The 26,805-nt window shown below is 44.7% G+C and overlaps 1 pseudogene; it reads left to right on the top strand.

Annotated features, from left to right (window-relative positions):
• LOC109231655 lies at window positions 7,717–11,210 on the top strand (annotated as a pseudogene).

Genomic DNA, 26,805 nt, shown 5'->3' on the forward strand with positions numbered 1-26,805 from the left:
TTCCGATCTATGAAGTGCAGAGACATGATACCAGAGGTGATAACAAGACAAAGCTTGGTCTTATTTGGGGGCAGAGCTTAACCCCGAGAGAAGAATATAATGCAAAGTTTAGAATATGGCAACACTTATACCGAGGGAGACAATGGTTAGTCTCATGAGAAGGCAATGCTTAGCCTTATGCAGATTTGGGAGGCAGGGTTTAGACTCGTGCAAGATTTGAGACAGGGCTTAGTCTCATGCAAGGAGAAGGCGATGCTTAGCCTTATGCAAATATGGAGGCAAGGCTTAGCCTCATGCAAATGTGGAGGCAGGGCTTAGTCTCATGCAAGATTTGAGACAGGGCTTAGTCTCATGCAAAGAGAAGGCAATGCTTAGCCTTATGCAAATAGGGAGGCAGAGCTTAGCCTCACGCAAGATTTGAGACAGGGCTTAGTCTCATGCAAAGAGAAGGCAATGCTTAGCCTTATGCGAATAGGGAGGCAGGGCTTAGCCTCATGCAAGATTTGAGATAAGGCTTAGTCTCATGCAGAGAGAAGGCAATGCTTAGCCTTATGCAAATATGGAGGTAGGGCTTAGCCTCATGCAAGGTTTGAGACAGGGCTTAGTCTCATGCAAAGAGAAGGCAATGCTTAGCCTTATGCAAATATGGAGGCAGGGCTTAGCCTCATGCAAGATTTGAGACAGGGCTTAGTCTCATGCAGAGAGAAGGCAACGCTTAGCCTTATGCAAATATGGAGGCAAGTCTTAGCCTCATGCAAGATTTGAGACATGGCTTAGTCTCATGCAAAGAGAAGGAAATGCTTAACCTTATGCAAATATGGAGGCAGGGCTTAGTCTCATGCGATTTGAAACAGGGTTAGTCTCGTGCAAAGAGAAGGCAATGCTTAGCCTTATGCAAATATGGAGGCAGGGCTTAGCCTTATGCAAGATTTGAGACAGGGCTTAGTCTCGTGCAAAGAGAAGGCAATGCTTAGCCTTATGCAAATANCAGTTATCTAAATGACCTTCTGGCTATTCCGTATGTAATGTTGTTGGCTGAACTTGCTTCAAAATTTTGAGGGTCCTCCTCAAAATTCTGCCCTAGTTTTGATTGTGGGGAAAATGGAAATTTTATTGAATTATGACCGAACCCACAGGGCTGCCTACGTATCCCCTCTTAAACTGGAATCAGGTCAAGCGTAGTTCAATTACATCATATGAAGAAACATAAATAGTTTACACATAGTTTCTCAATCCATTTCTGCGAGTATGAGTGATCCTCCTATCAATACTCTGTGAACCATGTAAGGACCTTGCCAGTTAGGTTAAAATTTCCCTTTGGCTTCATCTTGATATGGAAAGATCCGCTTTAAGACCAGATGCCCCGGTGTGACTGTCTTGGCTTGATACTTTTGTTGAATGCTTTGGACATTCTATTGTGATAAAGCTGACCATGACACACTGCATTCATCCTTTTTCCATCTATGAAGACTAATTACTCATAGTGGCTCCTTATCCATTCTGCATCACTGAGTTCGGCTTCTTGTATGATCCTTAAAGAAGGAATTTCTAGCTCGGCGAGAATGACAGCTTCGGTACCATAAACCAGCAAATAGGGAGTTCCCCGGTTCATGTGCGAACTGTGGTACGGTATCCCAATAAGGCAAATGGTAACTTCTTGTGCCATTGCTTGTGATTCTCTACCATTTTCCTTAGTATCTTCTTGATGTTCTTGTTGGCAGCTTCCGCGGCTCCGTTCATTTGAGGCATGTATGCTGTGGAATTTTTGTGCTTGATTTTGAAAGTTTCAACATGGCTTTCATCGGATCACTGTTGAGATGGCGGCGTTGTCAGTGATGATGGACTCGAGAACCCCGAATCGACAAACAATACGATCCCTGACAAAATCTGTGATGACTTTCTTAGTTACCGCTTTGTAGGACGCAGCTTCAACCCACTTAGTGAAGTAATCGATGGCCACTAAAATGAACATGTGCCCGTTCGAAGTAGTGGGTTCGATTGGACCAATGACATCCATTCCCCAGGCAGCAAAAGGCCAAGGTACACTTGTTCCATTGAGTTCGTTTGGCGGCACCCGTATCATATCTGCTTGTATCTGGCATTGGTGGCACTTCTGGACATACCGGATGCAATCTGTTTCCATAGTCATCCAAAGTATCCGGCCCTGAGTATCTTCTTGGCTAGAACAAAACCGTTCATATATGGGCCGCAGGTTCCGGCATGTATTTCCTCGAGAAATTTGGAAGCTTCTTTGGCGTCAACACACCTTAAATAGTCCTAGATCAGGTGTTCTTCTATACAAAATTCCTCCGCTTTGGAAGAAATGATTGGACAGCCTCCGCAGTGTGCGTTTCTGAGTATGGTTCGCCTGCCTTGGGTACTCTTCTTTTGCCAAATATTCCTTGATGTCGTGGAACCATAGATTTCCATCTGTTTTTTCTTCGAAATGAGCATAGTATGCCGACTGATTGTGGATTCTCGCCGGAATAGGATCGATGAAATTTTTGTCTAGATGTTGTATCATTGAGGACAGGGTGGCCAATGCGTCTGCAAATTCATTCTGGATTCTGGGGACATGCCGGAACGCTATCTTTGTGAACCTCTTCCTCATCTCTTGTACGTGATGTAGATATGGCAGTATCTTGGTGTTTTTCGTAGCCTACTCTCCTTGTACCTGATGCACCAGCAGGTCTGAGTCACAGATTACCAACAATTCCTGAACATTCATGTCGACGGCCATATTGAGCCCTAATATGCAGGCTTCATACTCAGCTATTTTATTGGTGCATGGAAACCTGAGTTTTGCAGACACCGGGTAGTGCTGACCGGTTTTTGATACCAAGACGGTTCCGATACCGACTCCCTTGAAATTTGTAGCTCCGTTAAAAAACATTCTCCAACCGTCGTAGGCTTCAGCAATGTCCTCTCCTACGAATGACACTTTCTCGTCAGGAAAATACATTTTTAGTGGTTCGTATTCTCCTCCTACAGGATTTTCAGCAAGATGATCTGCCAACGCTTATCCTTTGACTGCCTTCTTAGTTACATAGATGATATCGAACTCACTCAGCAATATTTGCCACTTGGCCAGCTTCCCGGTAGGCATAGGCTTCTGAAAGATGTACTTCATAGGATCCATCCTTGATATGAGGTATGTGGTATAGGCACAGAAGTAGTGCCTTAATTTCTGAGCTATCCATGTCAGAGCACAACAAGTGTGTTCCAACAGAGAGTACCGTGCTTCATAAGGTGTGAACTTCTTACTCAAGTTATATATGGCTTGATCCTTTCTTCCCGTCTTGTAATGTTGTCCCAAAACACAACCGAAAGCCCCATCTAATATAAAGAGGTAGAGTAGCAATGGTCTAACAGGCTCTTACGGGCCTAGGACTGGCGGTGTGGACAGTTATTCCTTGATTTTGTCAAATTCTTCTGACAATCCTCGGTCCAACTGGTTGCGGTGTAGATGGGATTGCTCCCATCTCCATGAATGATTACCTCTTGATGATTCCATTCGAATTTCACATCTTGGTGCAAAGTGGATGCGACAGCCCCAGCGGCATATATCCAAGGTCGTCCCAACAGCAGATTATAGGAGGCGGATATGTCTAGCACCTGAAATTCGACATCGAACCAGGTAGGACCCATCTGCAAACATAAATTGGTTTCCCCAATCGTGGCTCTTTGTGACCCAACGAATGCCTTCACATTCATAGTTCCTGCTCGTATTTCATGCAAACCCTTGCCCAACCTTTTCAGAGATGTCAGCAAACAAATGTTGAGGCTGGACCCTCCGTCTATCAAAACCCTGGTAATGAACTTATCCTCGCATTGCACTGTGATATGCAGTGCCCTGTTGTATCTCAATCCCTCAGGCGGCAACTCGTTTTAATGAAAAGTGATCTTGTGGCTCTCCATCACTTGCCCCACCATGTTGGCCATTTCTCCGCTGGTGATATTGTTGGGCACGTACGCTTCATTCAATACTTTCATCAGAGCATTCCTATGCGCCTCAAAACAAATTATATATTTGGGTTCATGGGTGAATGGCTAATCGGGTTTTGGTTCGAACCTCGGGTTTTGACCATATGGGCCCGGGGGTGATTTTTGACTTTTTGGGAAAAACTTTAGAAAACCTATTTTCATGCATTGGAATTGATTCATATAGCATTTATTGATATAGTTAAGTAACTTGTGGCTAGAAACGAGCGAATTGGTGGTGGAATCAAGAGGTAAAGCGATAGTTGAGACTTAAATTGTGCTCGTGGCATCGAGGTAAGTGTTCGGTCTAACCTTAGCTTGAGGGATTAGGAGTGGTGTCGTATTTGCTATGTGTTAATTGTGGATTGGGACGTATAGGCATGGTCACGAGTATCTATACGTCGGTGTCAAGCATGGCCGTGAGTCTAGTATTGTAATAGTTGTGACTCCGTTGTGATTTATCCATGTCTAATATGATGATTATCATTGTTGGTTCCTTTGCCGGGATGTTATTGTTTATGATATTGTCTCCCTTGCCGGGATGTTGTTGTTATACTCATGTTCCCTTGCCGGGATGTTGATGTTATATTATTGTTCCCTTGCCAGGATGTTGTTGTTGTATTATTGTTCCCTTGCCGGGATGTTGTTGTTGTATTATTGTTCCTTTGCCGGGATACTTCTATGATTGGTGTTGATATATGAAATGGGAGCGGGTTGCACGCCTGCAACGGTAATATATGAAATGGGAGCGGGTTGCACGCCTGCAACGGTAATATATGAAATGGGAGCGGCTTGCATGCCTACAACGGTAATATATGAAATGGGAGCGGGTTGCATGCCTGCAACGGTAATATATGAAATGGGAGCGGGTTGCACGCCTGCAACGGTAATATATGAAATGGGAGCGGGTTGCACGCCTGCAACGAGAAAGAAATGAAAGTAAATACTGTGTTTGTTTTCCTCATTATTGTTGGCAACTAAATTATAGTTTCTTTACATTTCTCTCTAGTATTTTGTTGTTATCTGATACTCCCCGTAGCATGCCTGCCCCTCCCCATCTTTAACTGTGAATATCTGCTTTTATTTTCCGCTGTATATGATTTAACTACACAGGTTTATTTGGTAGTCTGGTCCTAGCCACGTCACTACTTCGCCGAGGTTTGGCTAGGCACTTACCAGCACATGGGGTCGGTTGTGCTGATACTACACTCTGCACTGTGTGCAGATACTGATACCGGAGCGTTTGGACCGCAGTGAGGGTGCTGTCTTCACTCCATTCAGGCGACCCGAGGTAGTCCTGCAGGCGTCCGCAGGCCTTGGCGTCTCCTTCTATCTTTCACTATTGTTTCTTCTATGTATTTCTGAGACAGTTTGTATTTATTCTTCGGACCCTTTATTTGTAGTACTCTTAGACCGTCTGTGAAATTGTGACTCCAAATTCTGGGTAGTATAGTACGTCAGATTATGTAGCAATGTTTGGTTAAACTATTAAGTTTTCGTCTTCCGCATTTCTGGTTATTTAATTTATTCCGTTGTTTAATCAATTATTACTTTGAATTGTTTAACATGCTTATTAAAAAGGGTAATGAATTTATAATACTCGGCTTGCCTAGCTTTCACGAGTAGGCGCCATCACGACTCTCGAGGGTAGGAAATCCGGGTCATGACAAGTTGGTATCAGAGCTCTAGGTTACTTAGGTCTCACAATTCACGGACAAGCTTAGTAGAGTCTGAGGGATAGGTACGGAGACGTCTGTATATTCTTTCCTATCGTACGATTTTGTTCTCTCAATGCTAAATTGAACCCTCTACTCTTGTTCTTTCGCGGATGGTGAGGTCACGTACCTCTTCTTCAGCCAAGTAGCAGCACAGACCGGTGATGGATCAACTACATCTTCGGAGGCTTTGTGGAGGTTGGATAGGTTTTACCAAGCCCTTTACTACTACTTATGGCGGTACATCTTCTAAGGATCCCCAGGATTATTTGGACAGTTGTCATGAGGTTCTTCAGAACATGGGGGTAATGGAGACCAATGGGATCGACTTTGCTGCTTTTCGTTTGTCTGGATCCGCCAAGACTTGGTGGAGAGATTATTGTTTTGCTAGACCAGCTGGGTCACCAACTTTGACTTGGGATCAGTTTTCTCAGCTATTTTTGGAGAAGTTTCTTCCTATCACTCAGAGAGAGATCTATCGGAGGCAGTTTGAGCGTCTCCAGCAGGGTTCTATGACTGTTACTCAGTATGAGACCAGATTTATTGACTTGGCCCGTCATGCTCTTCTTATACTTCCCACTGAGAGAGAGAGAGTGAGTGAGGAGGTTCATTGAGGGACTCATTCAGCCTATTCGATTGCAGATGGCTAAGGAGACGGGGAGTGAGATTTCTTTTCAGGAAGCGGCCAATGTGGCCAGGAGAGTTGAGATGGTTCTGTCGCAGGGGGGTGGTCAGGGGTCTGACAAAAGGCCTCGTCATTCAGGCAGATTCAGTGGTGCCTCGTCTGGAGGCAGGGATTCTTTTGGTAGAGGCCATCTCCCAGGCCATTTCAGTCGGCACTTCGTGTTTCTCACGGTGCTTCAGGTGGTCGTGGTTTTAATATGCAGTATTTTGATCAACAGTCCCACAATGCACCACCAACTCCTATCAGTGCACCTCTGCTTCAGAGTTTTCAGGGTCGTCAGCCCCAGCAGCCAAGGGTTTGTTTTACTTGTGGAGATACGGGGGGCATATTGCTAGATTTTACCCTCGAGAATCAAGCAGCTCTCAGCATCAGGGTTCCCGTGCCATGGTTCAGGCACCGAGTGTTCCACAGCCCGCTCAGCCAGCTAGAGGTGGAGGTAGAGGTATTAGAGGTTGAGGTCAGGCCGCTAGAGGTTGAGGTCAGCCAGCAGCAGGCCATCCCAGAGATGTAGTCCAGGGTGGTGGGGCCCAGCCCCGATGTTATGCTCTTCCAGCCAGGCCTGAGGCTGAGCTTCCGATGCAGTTATCACAGGTACAGTTCTGATTTGTAGTAGGGATGCTTCAGTGCTATTTGATCCATGGGTCTACATACTCCTATGTGTCATCTTATTTTGCACCGTATTTGGTCATGCCTAGTGATTCTTTAAGTGCTCCTGTTTATGTGTCTACACCGGTGGGTGATTCTACTATGGTAGATCGTGTTCATCATTCTTGCGTAGATGTGATTGGGGGTCTTGAGACCCGAGTAGATTTGTTACTGTTGGACATGATTGATTTTGATGTCATGTTGGGAATGGACTGGTTATCACCTTACCACGCTATCTTGGATTTTCATGCCAACACAGTGACCTTAGCCTTACCGGGTCTACCTCGTCTTGAGTGGAGAGGGACTCCTGGTCATTCTACCCGTAGTGTTATCTCATATATGAAGGCTCGGCGTATGGTCAAGAAGGGGTGTTTGGCTTATTTGGCATATGTTCGTGATTCTAGTGCGAAGGTTCCTTCTATGGATTCTGTGCCTGTTGTTCGTGAGTTTCCTGAGGTTTTACCTTCAAACCTGTCGGAAATGCCACCCGACAGGGATATTGACTTCTGCATTGATTTGGCTCCGGGCACTCAGCCCATTTCTATTCCGCCGTATCGTATGGCCCCGCCTGAGTTGAAAGAATTGAAGGAGCAGTTGCAAGACTTGCTTGATAAGGGCTTTATTAAGCCTAGTGTCTCGCCTTGGGGTGCGCCGATGTTGTTTGTTAAGAAGAAGGACGGATCGATGAAGATGTGTATAGATTACCGGCAATTGAACAAGGTCACAATCAAGAATAAGTACCCATTGCCGAGGATTGATGATTTGTTTGACCAGCTTCAGGGTGGCAAGGTATTTTCGAAGATTGACTTGAGATCTGGCTACCATCAGTTGAGGATCAGGGCATCCGATGTCCCTAAGACAGCTTCCGCACTCGGTACGGGCATTATGAGTTCTTGGTGATGTCATTTGGGTTGACAAATGCCCCAGCAGCTTTTATGGATTTGATGAACCGAGTGTTCAGGCCTTACTTGGATTCATTCGCGATAGTCTTCATTGATGATATTTTGATTTATTCCCGCAGCCGGAAGGAGCACGAGCAGCATCTGAGAGTTGTTCTTCAGACTTTGAGAGATAGTCAGTTGTATGCTAAGTTTTTGAAGTGCGAGTTTTGGTTGGGGTCAGTTGCTTCCTTGGGTCATGTTGTTTCAGCAGAGGGTATTCAGGTAGATCCGAAGAAGATAGAGGCAGTCAAGAACTGGCCTCGACCCACATCAGCTACAGAGATCCGGAGTTTCTTGGGTTTGACAGGTTATTACCGTTGGTTTGTGGAGGGGTTTTCATCTATTGCAGCCCCGATGACTAGGTTGACCCAGAAGGGTGCCCAGTTCAAGTTGTCGGACGAGTGTGAGGTGAGCTTTCAGAAGCTCAAGATAGCTTTGACTACAGTGCCGGTGTTGGTTTTGCCCACAGGTTCAGGGCCATATACAGTTTATTGTGATGCATCTCTATTGGACTTGGTGCGATGTTGATGCAGGATGTGCTTTGCGTCAGTTGAAGATTCATGAGAAGAACTACCCAGTCCATGATTTGGAGTTAGCAGCCATTGTTCACGCGCTGAAGATTTGGAGGCACTATTTATATGGCGTGTCATGTGAGGTGTTCACGGATCACAAGATCTTGCAGTATTTGTTCAAGCCGAAGGAGCTAAACTTGAGGCAGAGAAGGTGGTTGGAGCTATTAAAAGACTATGATGTCACCATCTTATATCACCCGGGGAAGGCCAATGTGGTGGCCGATGCTTTGACTAGATAGTCAGCCAGTATGGGTAGTCTTGCATATATTCCGGTCGGTAAGAGGCCGCTTGCCTTGGATGTTCATGCTTTGGCCAATCAGTTTGTGAGGTTGGATGTCTCCGAGACCAGCCGTGTGTTAGCTTGCATAGTCGCTCTTCTTCATTATTGGAGCGCATTCGAGATCGGCAGTATGATGATCCCCATTTGTGTGTCCTAAAGGACACGGTGCAGCACGGTGGTGCCAAGCAAGTCACAGTGGGAGATGATGGAGTTTTGAGGATGCAGGGTCGTATTTGTGTACCTAATGTGGATGGACTTCGCGAGCCCATAGTTCCCGGTACTCTATTCATCCGGGCGCCGCTAAGATGTATCAGGATCTGCGGCAGCATTATTGGTGGAGGAGGATGAAGAAGGATATTGTTGCGTATGTAGCTCGGTGTTTGAATTGTCAGCAGGTGAAGTACGAGCATCAGAGACCTGGTGGTCTGTTCCAGAAGATTGAGATTCCTGAGTGGAAGTGGGAGCGTATCACTATGGATTTTGTTGTTGGACTCCCACAGACTCAGAAGAAGTTCGATGCAGTGTGGGTTATTGTTGATAGGCTGACTAAGTCAGCGCATTTCATTCCTGTGGCGATTTCTTATTCTTCTGAGAGGTTAGCTGAGATCTATATCCGGGAGATTATTCGTCTTCATGGTGTGCCCGTGTCTATCATTTCTGATCGAGGGACGCAGTTTACCTTGCATTTCTGGAGGGTAGTTCGGCGTGAGTTGGGCACACGGGTCGAGTTGAGCACAGCATTTCATCCTCAGACGGACGGGCAGTCACAGCGTACTATTCAGATTTTAGATGATATGCTCCGAGCTTGTGTTATTGACTTTGGAGGCTCGTGGGATCAGTTTTTGCCTTTAGCGGAGTTTGCCTACAACAACAGCTACCAGTCAAGCATTCAGATAGCTCCTTATGAGGCTTTGTATGGTAGACGGTGTCGGTCGCCGATTGGGTGGTTTGAGCCAGGAGAGGCTCGGTTGTTGGGTACGGATCTAGTACAGGGTGCCTTGGACAAGGTCAGGATCATTCAGGATAGGCTTCGTACAGCTCAGTCCAGGCAAAAGAGTTATGCCGACCGTAAGGTTCGTGATCTGGCATTCATGGTCGGTGAGCGGGTGTTGCTTCGGGTGTCGCCTATGAAGGGCGTGATAAGATTTGGGAAGAGGGGCAAGCTTAGCCCTAGGTTCATTGGCCCGTTTGAGATTCTTGATCGAGTGGGAGAGGTGGCTTACAGACTTGCGTTGCCACCGAGCTTATCAGCCGTGCATCCAGTGTTTCATGTGTCCATGTGTCACGACCCCAGTTCGCCCTCCGTGAACATGTAGTGATTGCACCTAGTTCCAACGACTAGGTAAGCCTAAGAATGCGGAAAAACAAAATAACTTGCGGAATAATTAATTAAAACTGAGCAACTAAACGGAACTATATATAAATGCCGCCCGGCATATACAACTCCATAATGCGGAAGTCTACAATATCACCCCAAAACCCGGAAACTCACGGGAAATATAGGCTAATAGAAGAGTAATACGTTGCTCTAGCTCTAGAATGTCTAAACAACTGAAAGAAAGGAAAGACTATCTACTAAAGCTGGAATAAGTTAGAGACTCCTGGTCTGCGGACGCGGCAGAAGTACCTCGAAGTCTCAGCTAGATCTCTCCGCCTCGAGAGTGATACGCCTGGGATGAAGTACCTGGATCTGCACATGAAAAACATGCGCAGAAGGGGCATGAGTACACCACAGCGGTACTCAGTAAGTGCCAAGCCTAACCTCGGTCGGGTAGTGATGAGGAAGGTCAGGGCCCTACTGAGATAAAATATAATAATAAGCCTTGCAACAGTATGAAGTAAACGGAAATAATGAATAAAACTATGAAGTAAGGCAAGTTATACGAAGCAACAATAACACGCAAGGAATAAAGTGACACAGAGTAAAACAGCTCAATATTAGTACCAACAACGAGGATCTCCTAGAATACCGTCCTATAGTCCATTTCATCAACTGTCCGAGGAGCTCCCGGGATACCGTCCCGTAGTCCATCATATGAGTATATCCGAAGGATCTCCTGGGATATCGTCCCGTAGTCCAACTATCAATGTTCGGGGGATCTACCGGGAATCTAACCCGTAATCCCAAAGTAAAAGTGCAGGGGGATCAACCGGGAATCTAACCCGTAATCCCAAAGTAAACAAACAAGGGGGAGCTACCGGAATCCCACATCCGTAGTCCCAATGTAAATGCGCAACCACAACCAGAAGATATTCAGAAATGAAGTGCAAAGATACAAGCAACAGGTAGTACTAGCCTAACATGCTTCATGTAGTACAGTCAAGGCAACTTAAGTAAATAGGCAATTTAAATCGACTAATCATGCTTTTCTAATCTAACACAGGTTATAATTTCGAGTAGAATAAGGCAAATACGAATGAAACTCAGTCTCAATATCTTTAAGTAAAAATCGGGTTTTCAACAATTAGCTCAAGTACGCGCTCGTCACCTCACGTACAAGGCTTTCAATTATCAAATATCATATCCTAAGGGGGAGGTCCCCCACACAAGGTTAGACAAGCCACTTACCTCGAACCGGCACAAAATCAACTAGAAACCACGCCCTTGCCACGAGTATCCGACTCCAAATGGCCCAAATCTATTCAATTCGATTACATAATGTAAATAACATCTCAAGCAACTGATTCTACTATTAAATTTAAAGCTAAGATGCGAATTTAGGTAAAATGACCAAAATGCCCCTCAGGCCAACGTCTCGGAACCGGATAATTTTTATATTTTTAGAACCCTCGTACTCCACGAGTCTAAGCATATAAAAATCTCCCAAATCGGAGGTCAAACACCCACTCAAAACTCAATAATTCGGTCTAAGAAGTTTCTTCCAATTTTTTATCCTCAATTCGAATTTAAATGATGGATTTAACTACATATTGATGGAATATAACTAGAAAGGATTAGAGAAACGTTACCCACTGATCTCCTCTTCAAATCCCTCTCAAAATCGCCCTCTCCCAAGCTCCAATTTGATTTTTCCAACTTTTGAAACTAAACCCTCGAATTTCATATTTCAGTCCAGTGATTTCCGCTTCTGCGGTTAAGGGACCGCACCTACGGTCCCGCTTTTGTGGAACCTGAGCCGCCTCTGCGGTTTCCTTAAAAATCCAAAATTCCGCACCTACGGTCCTGATCTCGCAGATACGGGTTCGCTTCTGCGGAAACCCCACCGCATCTGCGGAACCTTTAAAAATATAAAATTCCGCACCTGCGGTCCTGATCTCGCAGATGCGGATCCGCTTCTGCGGAAATACCACCGTATCTGCGAAGCCTGATGGGCCTGGACAACCCCGCTTCTGCGGTCCCCCACGCTGCATCTGCGGTTCCCAAGCCGCAGATGCGAAAATACCAGAAGCAGCAATGCTTCAGCTGCTGCAATACTTCTCCGATCTTCCCGTCAACCATCCGAAACCACCCCGAGGGCCCCCGGACCTCAACCCAAGGCACCAACATCACCTAATACCCCATTCAAACTTGTACCAATCCTTAAAACACCTAAAACAACATCGGAAACTCGAATTAATCACTGATTTGAGCCTAAGAACTTCATTTTCTCTCAAAACACGCTTTCGATCAAAAACCTAACCAAACCACGTCCGAATGACCTGAAATTTTACACACACATCCCAAATGACATGACGGAGCTACTGCAACTTCCGGAATTCCATTATGACCCTTGGACCAAAATCTCACTATCGAACCGGAAACTTTAAAATTCCAACTTTCGGCAATTCAAGCCTAAATAAGCTACGGACCTCCAAAACACGTTCCGAACACGCTCCCAACCCCTAAATCACCTAACGAAGCTAACGGAACCATCGGATTTCCGTTCCGAGGCCGTCTTCACACTGTTCTGACTATGGACCATTTTCCAACACTTATGCTCTCATTTAGGGACTAAGTGTCCCAAAACTCTTCGAAACTCAAAATTGAACGTCCCGGCAAATCAAAATAGCAGAAATAAACTTGGGGAAAGCAGATAATAGGGGATCGGGGCGTTAAGTCTTAAGACGACCGGCCGGGTCGTCACATCCTCCTACACTTAAACATTCGTTCGTCCTCGAACGAGCATAAAGACATACCTGAAGTGGTGAAAAGATGAGGGTAACTGCTGTACATATCCTGCTCGGTCTCCCAGGTCGCCTCCTCGGCCGGCTGAACCCGCCACTGAACCTTTACTGAAGCAATGTTCTTTGACCTCAACTTTCTGATCTGCCTGACCAATATAGCCACTGGCTCCTCAACATAGGATAGATCCTTGTCCAACTGGATTGAACTGAAATCCAACACGTGCGACGGATCACCGTGATACCTCCGGAGCATCGAAACATGAAATACCGGATGAACCCCGGCCAAACTGGGAGGTAAGGCAAGCTCATAAGCAACCTCCCCAACTCGCCTCAAAATCTCAAAAGGGCCAATAAACCTCGGACTCAACTTCCCATTCTTCCCAAACCTCATGACGCCTTTCATAGGCGAAACCCGAAGCAGAACCCGCTCACCAACCATATACGAAACATCACGAACCTTCCTGTCCGCGTAGCTCTTCTGTCTGGACTGGGCTGTACGGAGTCTATCCTGAATCATCTTAACCTTCCCCAAAGCGTCCTGAACCAACTCTATGCCCAATAGCCTTGCCTCACCCGGCTCAAACCAACCCACCGGAGATCTACACCTCCTACCATATAAAGCCTCATTCGGCGCCATCTGAATACTGGACTGATAACTATTGTTGTAAGCAAACTCCGCCAATGGCAAAAACTGATACCAAGACCCTCCAAACTCAATCACACACGCACGGAGCATATCCTCAAGAATCTGAATAGTACGATCGGACTGTCCGTCCGTCTGGGGGTGAAATGCTGTTCTCAACTCCACCCGAGTACTTAGCTCCTACTGCACGGCTCTCCAGAACCGCGAAGTGAACTGAGTACCTCTGTCTGAAATAATGGAAACTGGAATACCATGCAGACGAACGATCTCCCGGATATAAATCTCCGCCAACCGCTCCGATGAATAAGTGGTACACACAGGAATGAAATGAGCGGACTTGGTCAACCGATCCACAATAACCCAAATGGCATCAAACTTCTTCAAGGTCCGTGGGAGTCCCGATACAAAGTCCATGGTGATGCGCTCCCATTTCCACTCCGGAATCTCTATGTGCTGAAGCAACCCACCCGGTCGTTGGTGCTCACACTTCACCTGCTGGCAGTTGAGGCATCTAGACACATACCCAACTATATCTTTCTTCATCCGCCTCCACCAATAGTGCTGCCTCAAGTCCTGGTACATCTTCGCGACACCCGGATGGATGGATACCGCGAGCTATGGGCCTCTGCTAAAATCAACTCTCGAAGCTCATCGACATTGGGCACGCAAATCCAACCCTGCATCCTTAATACCCCGTCATCTCCAATGGTCACATCTCTGGCATCATCATGCTGAACCTTGTCCTTAAGGACAAGAAAATGAGGGTCATCATACTGCCGCTCCCTGATACGATCAAATAAAGATGACCGGGAAACCACACAAGCTAGAACCCGACTGGGCTCCGAAAGATCCAATCTCACAAACTGGCTGGCTAAGGCCTGAACATCCATCGCCATAGGCCTCTCTAAAGCTGGTAAATATGCCAAACTCCCCATACTCTCCGCCCGGCGACTCAAGGCATCCGCCACCACATCGGCCTTGCCCAGGTGATACAGAATAGTAATATCATAGTCCTTCAGCAACTCTAACCATCTCCTCTGGCGCAAATTTAGATCCTTTTTCTTGAACAAATGCTGCAAACTCCGGTGGTCAGTATAGATCTCACAAGGCACACCGTACAAATAATGACGCCAGATCTTCAAGGCATGAACAATAGCAGCTAACTCAAGGTCGTGGACAGGGTAATTCTTCTCATTGATCTTCAACTGTCTGGACGCGTAGGCAATCACCCTACCGTCCTGCATCAACACCGCTCCAAGGCCAACCCGTGAGGCATCACAATAAACTGTATAGGACCCCGAACCAGTAGGCAATATCAAAATTGGGGCTGTAGTCAAAGCTGTCTTGAGCTTCTGAAAGCTCGCCTCACACTCCTCTGTCCACTGAAATGGGGCACCCTTCTGGGTCAATCTAGTCATAGGGGCTGCAATCGATGAAAACCCCTCCACAAAACGACGGTAGTAGCCCGCCAAACCAAGGAAACTGCGAATCTCTGTAGCTGAGGACGGCCTGGGCCAACTCTGCACGGCCTCTATATTCCTCGGATCCACCCGAATGCCCTCACTCGAAACCACGTGGCCTAAGAATGCCACAGAACTCAACCAAAACTCACATTTTGAGAACTTTGCATATAATTTCTTCTCTCTCAGGGTCTGAAGCACGGTCCTCAAGTGCTGCTCATGATCTTCCCGACTCCGGGAATACACCAGAATATCATCAATAAAAACAATAACGAACGAGTCAAGATATGGCCTGAACACACTGTGCATCAAATGCATAAAAGCTGCTGGGGCATTGGTCAGCCCAAATGACATAACAAGGAACTCGTAATGACCATACCGAGTCCTGAAGGCAGTCTTCGGGATATCTGGCTCCCGAATCTTCAACTGATGGTAACCTGAGCGCAAGTCAATCTTAGAAAACACCTGTGCGCCATGAAGCTGGTCAAACAGATCATCAATGCGAGGCAAAGGATAACGGTTCTTCACTGTAACCTTGTTTAACTGGCGATAATCAATACACATACGCATGGAACCATACTTTTTCTTCACAAATAAGACGGGGGCACCCCACGGTGAAACACTGGGGCGAATAAAACCTTTATCAAGCAATTCCTGCAACTAATCCTTCAACTCCTTCAACTCAAGAGGAGCCATACGATACAGAGGAATGGAAATGGGCTGAGTGCCCACCAACAGATCAATGCCAAAATCAATGTCTCTATCGGGCGGCATGCCCGGAAGGTCAGCTGGAAACACATCGGGATAATCCCGTACCACTGGGACTAAATCAACAGAAGGGGTATCAGCACTGACATCTCTCACATAAGCTAAATACGCGGCACACCCCTTCTCAACCATACGCTGAGCTTTAAGGAAAGAGATAACTCTACTGGGAGTGTGATCTAAAGTACCACTCCACTCAACACGCGGAATACCTGGCATAGCCAGCATCACGGTCTTGGCGTGACAATCAAGAATAGCAAAATGGGGCGACAACCAGTCCATGCCCAAGATAATGTCAAAATCAACCATTTTAAGTAACAACAAATCTGCCCTGGTCTCAAAACCACGAATAGTAACCAAACATGACCGATAAATGCGGTCCACAATAAGAGAATCCCCCACAGGAGTCGAAATATAAACGGGGGCACTCAAAGAATCCCGAGGCACACCCAAATGCGGAGCAAAGTAAGACGACACATAAGAATAAGTAGAGCCCGGATCGAATAGAACCGATGGCTCTCTGTGACAAACCAGTATAATACCTGTAATGACAAAGTCGGAGGAAACAGCCTCGGTACGAGCAGGAATAGCATAATATCTGGCCTGACCTCTCTCTCGCGGGCGACCTCTACCTCCCCAACCTCCGCCCCTAGCCGGCTGGGCAGATGGGGTGGCAGCTGGAGCTGTGACCATGTCCTGAGAACTCTGAGGAGCACGCTGTGGCTGAGCAGTCTGTGAAGATGCACCCCTACCAAGTCAGGGGCAGTCCATAACCATGTGGCGTGTATCACCACACTCGAAACAAGCTCTGGGAGGATGCGGTGGCTGTGACTGGCTAGGGCCAGATCTACTGGACTGACCTCTGGAAGCACCCCACGCAGGAGGCGCACTAGAAACTGGAGGTGCATAGTTAGGCTCCTGAGGGGTAGGCGGAGCTGGAGCACTGCCGGCTGGTGGAAGAGCTGAATGAATGGGGCGACCCGCATAACCTCTGCCATAACGACCTACTGTTGGGGTACGGGCACCAGAGTAGTGACCCGACTCTCGAGACCTCTTGGCCTCCCTCTCCTCTCGCTCCCTGGCGAGCATACCCTCAATCCTCCTAGCAATGCTCACTACCTGCTGATAAGGAATGTCCATCTCCAACTCTCGAGCCATGCTAGATCGGATGGGTGGGATAAGACCCTCAATGAACCTGCGAACTCTCTCACGAACTGTAGCAACCAAGGCCGGTGCATGCCTGGCCAACCTGGTATAGCGGATGGCATACTCCGAAACGCTCATAGCACCCTGGCGCAAATTCTCAAACTCTGCGCGCCATGCGTCCCTGAGACTCTAGGGAACAAACTCTCTCATGAACATATCTGAGAACTGGGTCCAGCTCAGTGTGGCAGCCTCGGCTGGATTGTCTATCTCATAAGTACGCCACCAATCATAGGCGGCTCCCCGAAGCTGGAAGGCAGTGAAGGAAACCCCGCTAGACTCTACTATGCCCATAGTGCAAAGAATATGGTGACACTCCTCTAGAAATCCCAAGGCATCGTCTGATGCTAACCCACTGAATAGTGGGGGATCATACTTCTTGAACCTCTCAAGTCTCCGCTGCTCATCCTCTGAAGCAGCTGACCCGTCCTCGGGCTGAACTGGCGCTGCAGGCGATGCAGGAATAATCTCGGGAGCCTGTTCAACATGCACTCGCTGCTCAGGAGTGCGGACGGCAGGAGTCTATGCTCCTCCCGCGGCCTGGGATGTGGTTGCGGCAAAGGGAAAGCAACCCTGCCTGAGCCAAGGTGGTGTACATACTCATGAACTAAGCCAAAGTCTCCTGAAGGGCTGGAGTAGTAGTGGCAGTAGTAGGTGTGCCAGGTGCCTGGGCTCCGGCTGGATCTGCTGGTGGTGCCTCGGCGGTAGCTCGCGCAGGTGCTCTAGCTGCACCACGTGCGCGTCCTCGACCCCTACCCCGGCCTCGGCCTCTGACGGCTGCAGTAGGGGGCGCGGGTGCCTGATCATCCCGAGTAGCACGTGTCCTCACCATCTGTGAGAGAATGGAAGACAGAAGTTTAGAATTTGTGATGTCAAAATATCGCACGACAAGGAAATCAAATGAAGTGAAAATTTTCCTAACAGTTACATAGCCTCTCGTAGATAAGTACAGACGTCTCTGTACCGATCAGCGAGACTCTAATAAACCGGCCTGTGTCCCGTGACTCCTATGAACCTATAGCTCTGATACCAACTTGTCACGACGCCAGTTCGCCCATTTGTGAACATGTCGTGATGGCACCTAGTCCCTACGACTAAGTAAGCCTAACAATGCGGAAAAACAAAATAACTTGCGGAATAATTAATTAAAACTGAACAACTAAACGGAACTGTATATAAATGCAGCCCGGCATATACAACTCCATAATGCGGAAGTCTACAATATCACCCCAAAACCCGGAAACTCACGAGAAACACAGGCTAATAGAAGAGTAATACACTGGTCTAGCTCCAGAATGTCTAAACAACTGAAAGAAAGGAAAGACTATCTACTAAAGCTGGAATAAGATAGAGACTCCTGGTCTGCGGACGCGGCAGAAGTACCTCGATGTCTCAGCTAGATCTCTCCGCCTCGAGAGTGATACGCGTGGGATGAAGTACCTGGATCTGCACATGAAAAACATGCGTAGAAGGGGCATGAGTACACCACAACGGTACTCAGTAAGTGCCAAGCTTAACCTCGGTCGGGTAGTGACGAGGAAGGTCAGGGCCCTACTGAGATAAAAGATAATAATAAGCCTTGCAATAGTATGAAGTAAACAGAAGTAATGAATAAAACTATGAAGTAAGGCAAGTTATACGAAGCAACAATAACACGCAAGGAATAAGGTGACACAGAGTAAAACAGCTCAATATTAGTACCAACAACGAGTATCTCCCAGGATACCGTCCTGTAGTCCATTTCATCAACTGTCCGAGGAGCTCCCGGGATACCGTCCCGTAGTCCATCATATGTGTATATCCGAAGGATCTCCCGGGATACCGTCCCGTAGTCCAACTATCAATGTGCGGGGGATGTACCGGGAATCTAACCCGTAGTCCCAAAGTAAACAAACAAGGGGGAGCTACCGGAATCCCACATTCGTAGTCCCAATGTAAATGCGCAACCACAACCAGAAGATATTCAGAAATGAAGTGCAAAGATACAAGCAACAGGTAGTACTAGCCTAACATGCTTCACGTAGTACAGTCAAGGCAACTTAAGTAAATAGGCAATTTAAATCGACTAATCATGCTTTTCTAATCTAACACAGGTTATAATTTCGAGTAGAATAAGGCAAATACGAAAAAAACTCAGTCTCAATATCTTTAAGTAAAAATCGGGTTTTCAACAATTAGCTCAAGTACGCGCTCGTCACCTCACGTACAAGGCTTTCAATTATCAAATATCATATCCTAAGGGGGAGGTCCCCCACACAAGGTTAGACAAGCCACTTACCTCGAACCGGCACAAAATCAACTAGAAACCACGCCCTTGCCACGAGTATCCAACTCCAAATGGCCCAAATCTATTCAATTCAATTAGATATCCTAAATAACATCTCAAGCAACTAATTCTACTATTAAATTTAAAGCTAAGACTCGAATTTAGGTAAAATGACCAAAATGCCCCTCAGGCCAACATCTCGGAACCGGATAATTTTCATATTTTTAGAACCCTCGTACTCTCACGAGTCTAAGCACATAAAAATCTCCCAAATCGGAGGTCAAACACCCACTCAAAACTCAATAATTCGGTCTAAGAAGTTTCTTCCAATTTTTATGATCCTCAATTCGAATTTAAATGATGGATTTAACTATATATTGATGGAATATAACTAGAAAGGATTAGAGAAACGTTACCCACTGATCTCCTCTTCAAATCCTTCTCAAAATCGCCCTCTCCCGAGCTCCAATTTGATTTTTCCAAATTTTGAAACTAAACCCTCGAATTTCATAATTCAGTCCAGTGATTTCCGCTTCTGCGGAACTTGAGCCGCTTCTGCGGAACTTGAGCCGCTTCTGCGGTTTCATTAAAAATCCAAAATTCCGCACCTGCGGTCTTGATCTCGCAGATACGAGTTCGCTTCTGCGAAAACCCCACCGCATCTGCGGAACCTTTAAAAATATAAAATTCCACACCTGCGGTCCTGATCACGCAGATGCGGATCCGCTTCTGCGAAAATACCACCGCATCGGCGGAGCCTGATGGGCCTGGCCAACCCCGCTTCTGCGGTACCCCACGCCGCATCTGCGGTACCGCATCTGCGGTTCCCAAGCCGCAGATGCAAAAATACCAGAAGCAGCAATGCTTCAGCTGCTGCAACACTTCTCCGATCTTCCCGTCAACCATCCGAAACCACCCCGAGGCCCCCGGGACCTCAACCCAAGGCACCAACATCACCTAATACCCCATTCAAACTTGTACCAATCCTTAAAACACCAAAAACAACATCGGAAACTCAAATTAATCGCCGATTTAAGCCTAAGAACTTCATTTTCTCTCAAAACACGCTTTCGATCAAAAACCTAACCAACCACGTCCGAATGACTTGAAATTTTACACACACATCCCAAATGACATGACGGAGCTACTGCAACTTCCGGAATTCCATTCCGACCCTTGGATCAAAATCTCACTATCGAACCGGAAACTTCAAAATTCCAACTTTCGGCAATTTAAGCCTAAATTAGCTACGGACCTCCAAAACACGTTCCGAACATGCTCCCAACCCCGAAATCACCTAACAAAGCTAACGGAACCATCGGATTTCCGTTCCGAGGCCGTCTTCACACTGTTCTGACTATGGACCATTTTCCAACACTTAAGCTCTCATTTAGGGACTAAGTGTCCCAAAACTCTTCGAAACTCAAAACCAAACGTCCCGGCAAATCAAAATAGAAGAAATAAACTCGGGGAAAGCAGATAATAGGGGATCGGGGCGTTAATCCTTAAGACGACCGGCTGGGTCGTCACACTACGCTTCGGAAGTATCACGGTGATCCATCCCACGTGTTAGATTTCAGCACTGTCCAGTTGGACAAGGATATGTCCTATGAGGAGGAGCCAGTAGCTATTTTAGACCGGCAGGTTCGTCAGTTGATATCGAAGAGTCTCCCTTTTGTTCGTGTTCAGTGGAGAGGTCAGCCTGCTGAGGCATCGACCTGGGAGTCCGAGTCCGATATGCGGAGCTGTTATCCCCATCTTTTCTCCGACTCAGGTACTTCCTTCTTATGTCCGTACGAGGACGAACGGTTGTTTTAGAGGTGGAGGATGTGACGACCCAAAACGTCATCACTCGTTTTGAAAGTAAATTCTATGTTCCGAGGTCTTAAAACCTCTTTTTTGCCTCACGTCGATTTGCGTATGCAGTCCGGACGTGTATCCGAAAAGTCATTATGTGAAAATCTGTGAAAAATAATAAATTTTGCTTTTAATATGAATTTAAGTTAACTTCGGTCAATATTTTGGGTAAACGGACCCGGACCCGTGATTTGACGGTCCCGGAGGGTCCGTAGGAAAATATGGGACTTGGGCGTATGCCCAAAATCGAATTCCGAGGTCCCAAGACCGAGAAATGAATTTTTAAAGAAAATTGTTTTCTGGAATATATATGAGTTTTTGGAAATAAAATCTGTTTGAAATTTGATGGTATCGGGCCCGTATTTTGGTTCCGGAGCCCGGTACAGGTCTTATATGTGATTTAAGTTGAGCCTGTAAAGTTTGGTAAGAAACGGAGGTCATATGACGTGATTCAGAACCTTAATTGTAAAATTTGAAACTTTGAAAGTTCTTGAGATTTTCTTTGATTTTGATGCTAAATTCATAGTTGTTGATGTTATTTTGGTGATTTGAGTGCACGAGCAAGTCCGTATGATATTTTTGGGTTAGTGTGCATGTTTGGTTTGGAGCCCCGAGGGCTTGGGTGAGTTTTGGATAGTCCACGGAGTGAAATTTGGACTTAGGAATTTCTGGTGTGTTGCAGGCCTGCAGGCTTCGCAATTGCGAAGCCAGGCTCACAAATGCGAGCTCGCAATTGTGAGCAATGTGTCGCAAATGCAAATTTTGGCCTGGGCTGCCTTGGTCGCAAATGCGATGTAATTGTCGCAAATACGAAGGCAGGATCGCAAATGCGAGGAGGGCTGGAATCCTCAGGGTTCGCAAATGCGATTTTAGCAGGTTCTGAAGGGTTCGCAATTGCGAACCCTTGTCGCAATTGCGACATCTGCGACCTGCAAATTCATGACTTAGCCGAAAATCTTTAATTTTTCAAACTCTTTCAAAACATAAACTCTCTTGGGCGATTTTCCAAAGAAAATTTCTTCTCCAAATCGATTGTAAGTCATTTCTAACTCGTTTTCTTCAATCTTTAACATCTTTTAACATGATTTCAACTCAAAATCAAGGATTTTCATGGGGGAAATTGGGTGTTTTGGGTAGAACCTAGGTATTTCAAATTTTGGGGATTTGGACCACGATTTGAGGTCCGATTTCAAAACAAATTATATATTTGGGTTCGTGGGTGAATGGGTAATCAGATTTTGGTTCGAACCTCGGGTGTTGACCATGTGGGCCCTGGGGCGATTTTTGACTTTTTGGGAAAAACTTTAGAAAACCTATTTTCATGCATTGGAATTGATTCATATAGCATTTATTGATATAGTTAAGTAACTGGTGGCTAGATACGAGCGAATTGGTGGTGGAATCAAGAGGTAAAGCGATAGTTGAGACTTAAATTGTGCTCGTGGCATCGAGGTAAGTGTTCGGTCTAACCTTAGCTTGAGGGATTAGGAGTAGTGTCGTATTTGCTATGTGTTAATTGTGGAGTACGACGTATAGGCATGGTGACGAGTATCTATACGTCGGTGTCAAGCATGCTCGTGAGTCTAGCATTGTAATTGTTGTGACTCCGTTGTGATTTATCCATGTCTAATATGATGATTATCATTGTTGGTTCCTTTGCCGGGATGTTATTGTTTATGATATTGTCTCCTTGCCATGATGTTGTTGTTATATTATTGTTCCCTTGCCGGGATGTTGTTGTTGTATTATTGTTCCCTTGCTGGGATATTCTTGTTGTATTATTGTTCCCTTGTCGGGATTCTTCTATGATTGGTGTTGATATATGAAATAGGAGCGGGTTGCACGCGTGCAACGGTAATATATGAAATGGGGAGGGGTTACACGCCTGCAACGGTAATATATGAAATAGGAGCGGGTTGCACGCCTGCAACGGTAATATATGAAATGGGGAGGGGTTACACGCCTGCAACGGTAATATATGAAATAGGAGCGGGTTGCACGCCTGCAACGGTAATATATGAAATGGGAGCGGGTTGCACGCCTGCAACGAGATATATGAAATGGGAGCGGGTTGCACGCCTGCAACGAGAAAGAAATGAAAGTAAATACTGTGTTTGTTTTCCTCATTATTGTTGGCAACTAAATTATGGTTTCTTTACATTCCTCTTTAGTATTTTGTTGTTATCTGATACTCCCCGTAGCATGCCTGCCCCTCCCCATCTTTAACTGTGAATATCTGCTTTTATTTTCCGTTGTATATGATTTAACTGCACAGGTTTATTTGGTAGTCTGGTCCTAGCCTCGTCACTACTTCGCCGAGGTTAGGCTAGGCACTTACCAGCACATGGGGGTCGGTTGTGCTGATACTACACTCTGCAGTGTGTGCAGATACTGATACCGGAGCATTTGGACCGCTGTGAGGGTGTTGTCTTCAGTCCATTCAGGCGACCCGAGGTAGTCCTGCAGGCGTCCGCAGGCCTTGGCATCTCCTTCTATCTTTCACTATTGTTTCTTCTATGTATTTCTGAGACAGTTTGTATTTATTCTTTGGACCCTTTATTTGTAGTACTCTTAGACCGTCTGTGAAATTGTGACTCCAAATTCTGGGTAGTATAGTACTTCAGATTATGTAGCAATGTTTGGTTAAACTATTAAGTTTTCGTCTTCCGTATTTCTGGTTATTTAATTTATTCCGCTGTTTAATCACTTATTACTTTGAATTGTTGAACATGCTTAATAAAAAGTGTAATGAATTTATAATACTCAGCTTGTCTAGCTTTCACGAGTAGGCGCCATCACGACTCCCGAGGGTGGGAAATTCGGGTCGTGACAAGTAGGGAGGTTGTTTCGGAAAGACCATCGGCTCAAGAAGACGAATACACAAAGACACAATATCAGTACCTCCAATAGAAAACATAGAAAAAATAACATCATGAAAATGAGAAAGTAGATGCAAAGAAAAAAAGATAGACAGTGTATAGACCAGGCGCTATGAAAAACGAAATAGTAGTAAAATAGTTAAGACACAACATTACCACTAGCTGACTTGAAAAACTACAAGACTAGCCTCACGAAGAGATGAAGTAAGGAAAGACTCAACTATCTCCTAACGTACAACTAGGGGTGGGCATTCGGTCGGTTCGGTTCGGTTTGAAGAAATTCGGTTTGGTTATTCGATTTTCGGTTTTGTAAAAGTAGTAACTGAAACCGAACTGAAATAAGTTCGGTTCAGTTCGGTTTTTCTAATTTCAGTTCTGTTATTTCGGTTCGGTTTTCGGTTTGAACATTATCATATTGGACTCCTTCTATGTAATAATATGACCGGCGAATTTGTTGATTTTTTCCAAAACTTTGAAATTGTTGGAAATATTGTGGTTATAGAAAAAAATAGACTAAACTTTGCACACTATTACATAAAATTCAAACATAGCGTAAATTAACACTCTGTGTGAAATTCTCCCGGTATCTATCACATATGCTATGGAAGTTTCAATAGACCGAAAGTCTTTAAGATTGGAAAGTTGATGGACTTACTTAATTGAGTTGAGTCTTTGATAGATTGGACCTAATAATATTAATTTATTACCTATGGGCTTAGCCTATATATAACTTAAAGAACATATATGCTAATAATTCGGTTTTTCGGTTAACCAAACTAAAAAACTTAATAACCGAAAACCGAACCGAAAAACCGAAATTTTAAAATTTTAAACCGAAACCGACCGAACAAACCGAATAACCGAAACCGAAATAAAAAAAATGGTTCGGTCGGTTTATTCGGTTCCGACCAAAATATGCCCACCCCCGCGTACAACCCTAATACTCAACCTCCACAGCTTCCTATCAAGGGCCATGTCCTCGGAAATCTGAAGTCTCGCCATGTCCTGCCTGATCACCTCTCCCCAATACTTCTTAGGCCGTCCTCTACCTCTTCTCGTGCCCTCCAAAATCAGCCGCTCGCAACTCTTTACTGGAGCATCTGGGCTTCTCCTTTGTACGTGATTCATAGCAAGATGAGAACATGCATATTTGTAGGCGAAGATGCAATCGTATTATTAGCAAATAAGAAATTATGAAAACATGCTAGATTAACAATTCAACCGTGGACTTTTCTCATTTTCATAATTCAAAGTCTAAATTTTGCTGCGAAATGTACTAATTGACTAACATTTGATTGTTTGTTAAGGCATTTCTATATTTATCCCATTTTCTTGAATGAGTTTAAGTTATATACACAATCATTTTGAAGATTTTTTAAATTATCATATTACTTCTATCTGTTGTAACATGCAACCTGTTTTATTCTCAAGATTATATATTCCATGTTATAAGGAAGTTTATTTGTGATTAATCTTTAATTTTGGTGGCATGAATTCAGGGGCGTACACATAATTTTTGGTAAGCGGTATCAAAATTAGAAAAAATGAATGAATGAATAAATCACTATAATGAAAGCGGTGACTTTTTTTATATTTATACGTAATATTTTCATTTTTTATACTATTTATATATATGTATTTAATAAAAATTATGACGAAGACAGTGCTTTCCGCATGGCGTATCCGCCCCTGGGCATGATAGTGCGACGATGTATATAACTTAAATTCTGAATGACTATGTAAATTCACCATGTGCTGAGAGAGTTGTGAAGCTGACTGTTGACCGCTGATTAGAAGTAAAACAGATCAAGAGATTCTTGATTAATGGTTACTTCTTGATCAACTTGAACTATAAGTAGTAACCCCTCAGCTAGTTATTTCGGAAAAAGAAAAAAAGCATAACAAGCCCTTAGCAAAAATACAATTGTTCCCAAATTTAATGAAAGTAGACTTTGCTATAACAATAAGCATGAGCTGGTTAATAACAATTTTAGCCATTGCTGCTTCTTTTCTTCCCAATTAGCTTATGCCTATGATCTCAATCCTCTACAAGACATATGTGTTGGAGTTAAAGACACTAACGCTTCTGGTAAATCATCCTTCTATAGTCACGAAAGTTTTTTAACTAATTTCTTCTTTTTCCTATTTTAAACAATATTGCATGTTATATTATAGTGTTGTTAAAAGCCATATATCGCTCTATCGCTTCATATGCACTTCAAAGAAATGTGTGCTTCAAATAACGACGCGCATAATAATCCCAAATGAGAATCAGTCGGAATTCCTCGAATCTCAAATTTGAGAAGTTGATAATGTCAACATCATTATAAATTGCATGCTGAAATATTATCATTGCAAATTGATTATATATTGTAGTAAATTCATATATGTTTGGTATGTGTGTGTGAAATTACTCATATACTTAAATATAACTTAGAAAATTTACTTAGATAGATGCTATTATAATCTATTAAAAGTAACTACCTAGTTAATATAATTATTTGTAAAGATTATGCTTATAGTTTATAATTATTTATAATAATTATATAGTTAAATAAAATAAATACTTATAGTTAATTCTACTTTTTTTATAGTATATAATAATTTTTTATAGCTTATAATATTTTAAGAAATAAAAACAAATTATTTTTTTTTAAAATAACCGACCAAAGTTGGTCGGTTTTTGGTCAAACGGTCAACACTAATTGTACCGACCAAAATACCGACCAACTTTGGTCGGAAGTCTGAAAACAGACTTGAAATATACGGGAGCACCCCCCCCCCCCCC

The sequence above is a fragment of the Nicotiana attenuata genome, chromosome 8 (genome assembly GCF_001879085.1).
Source record: "Nicotiana attenuata strain UT chromosome 8, NIATTr2, whole genome shotgun sequence".
NCBI lineage: Eukaryota > Viridiplantae > Streptophyta > Magnoliopsida > Solanales > Solanaceae > Nicotiana > Nicotiana attenuata.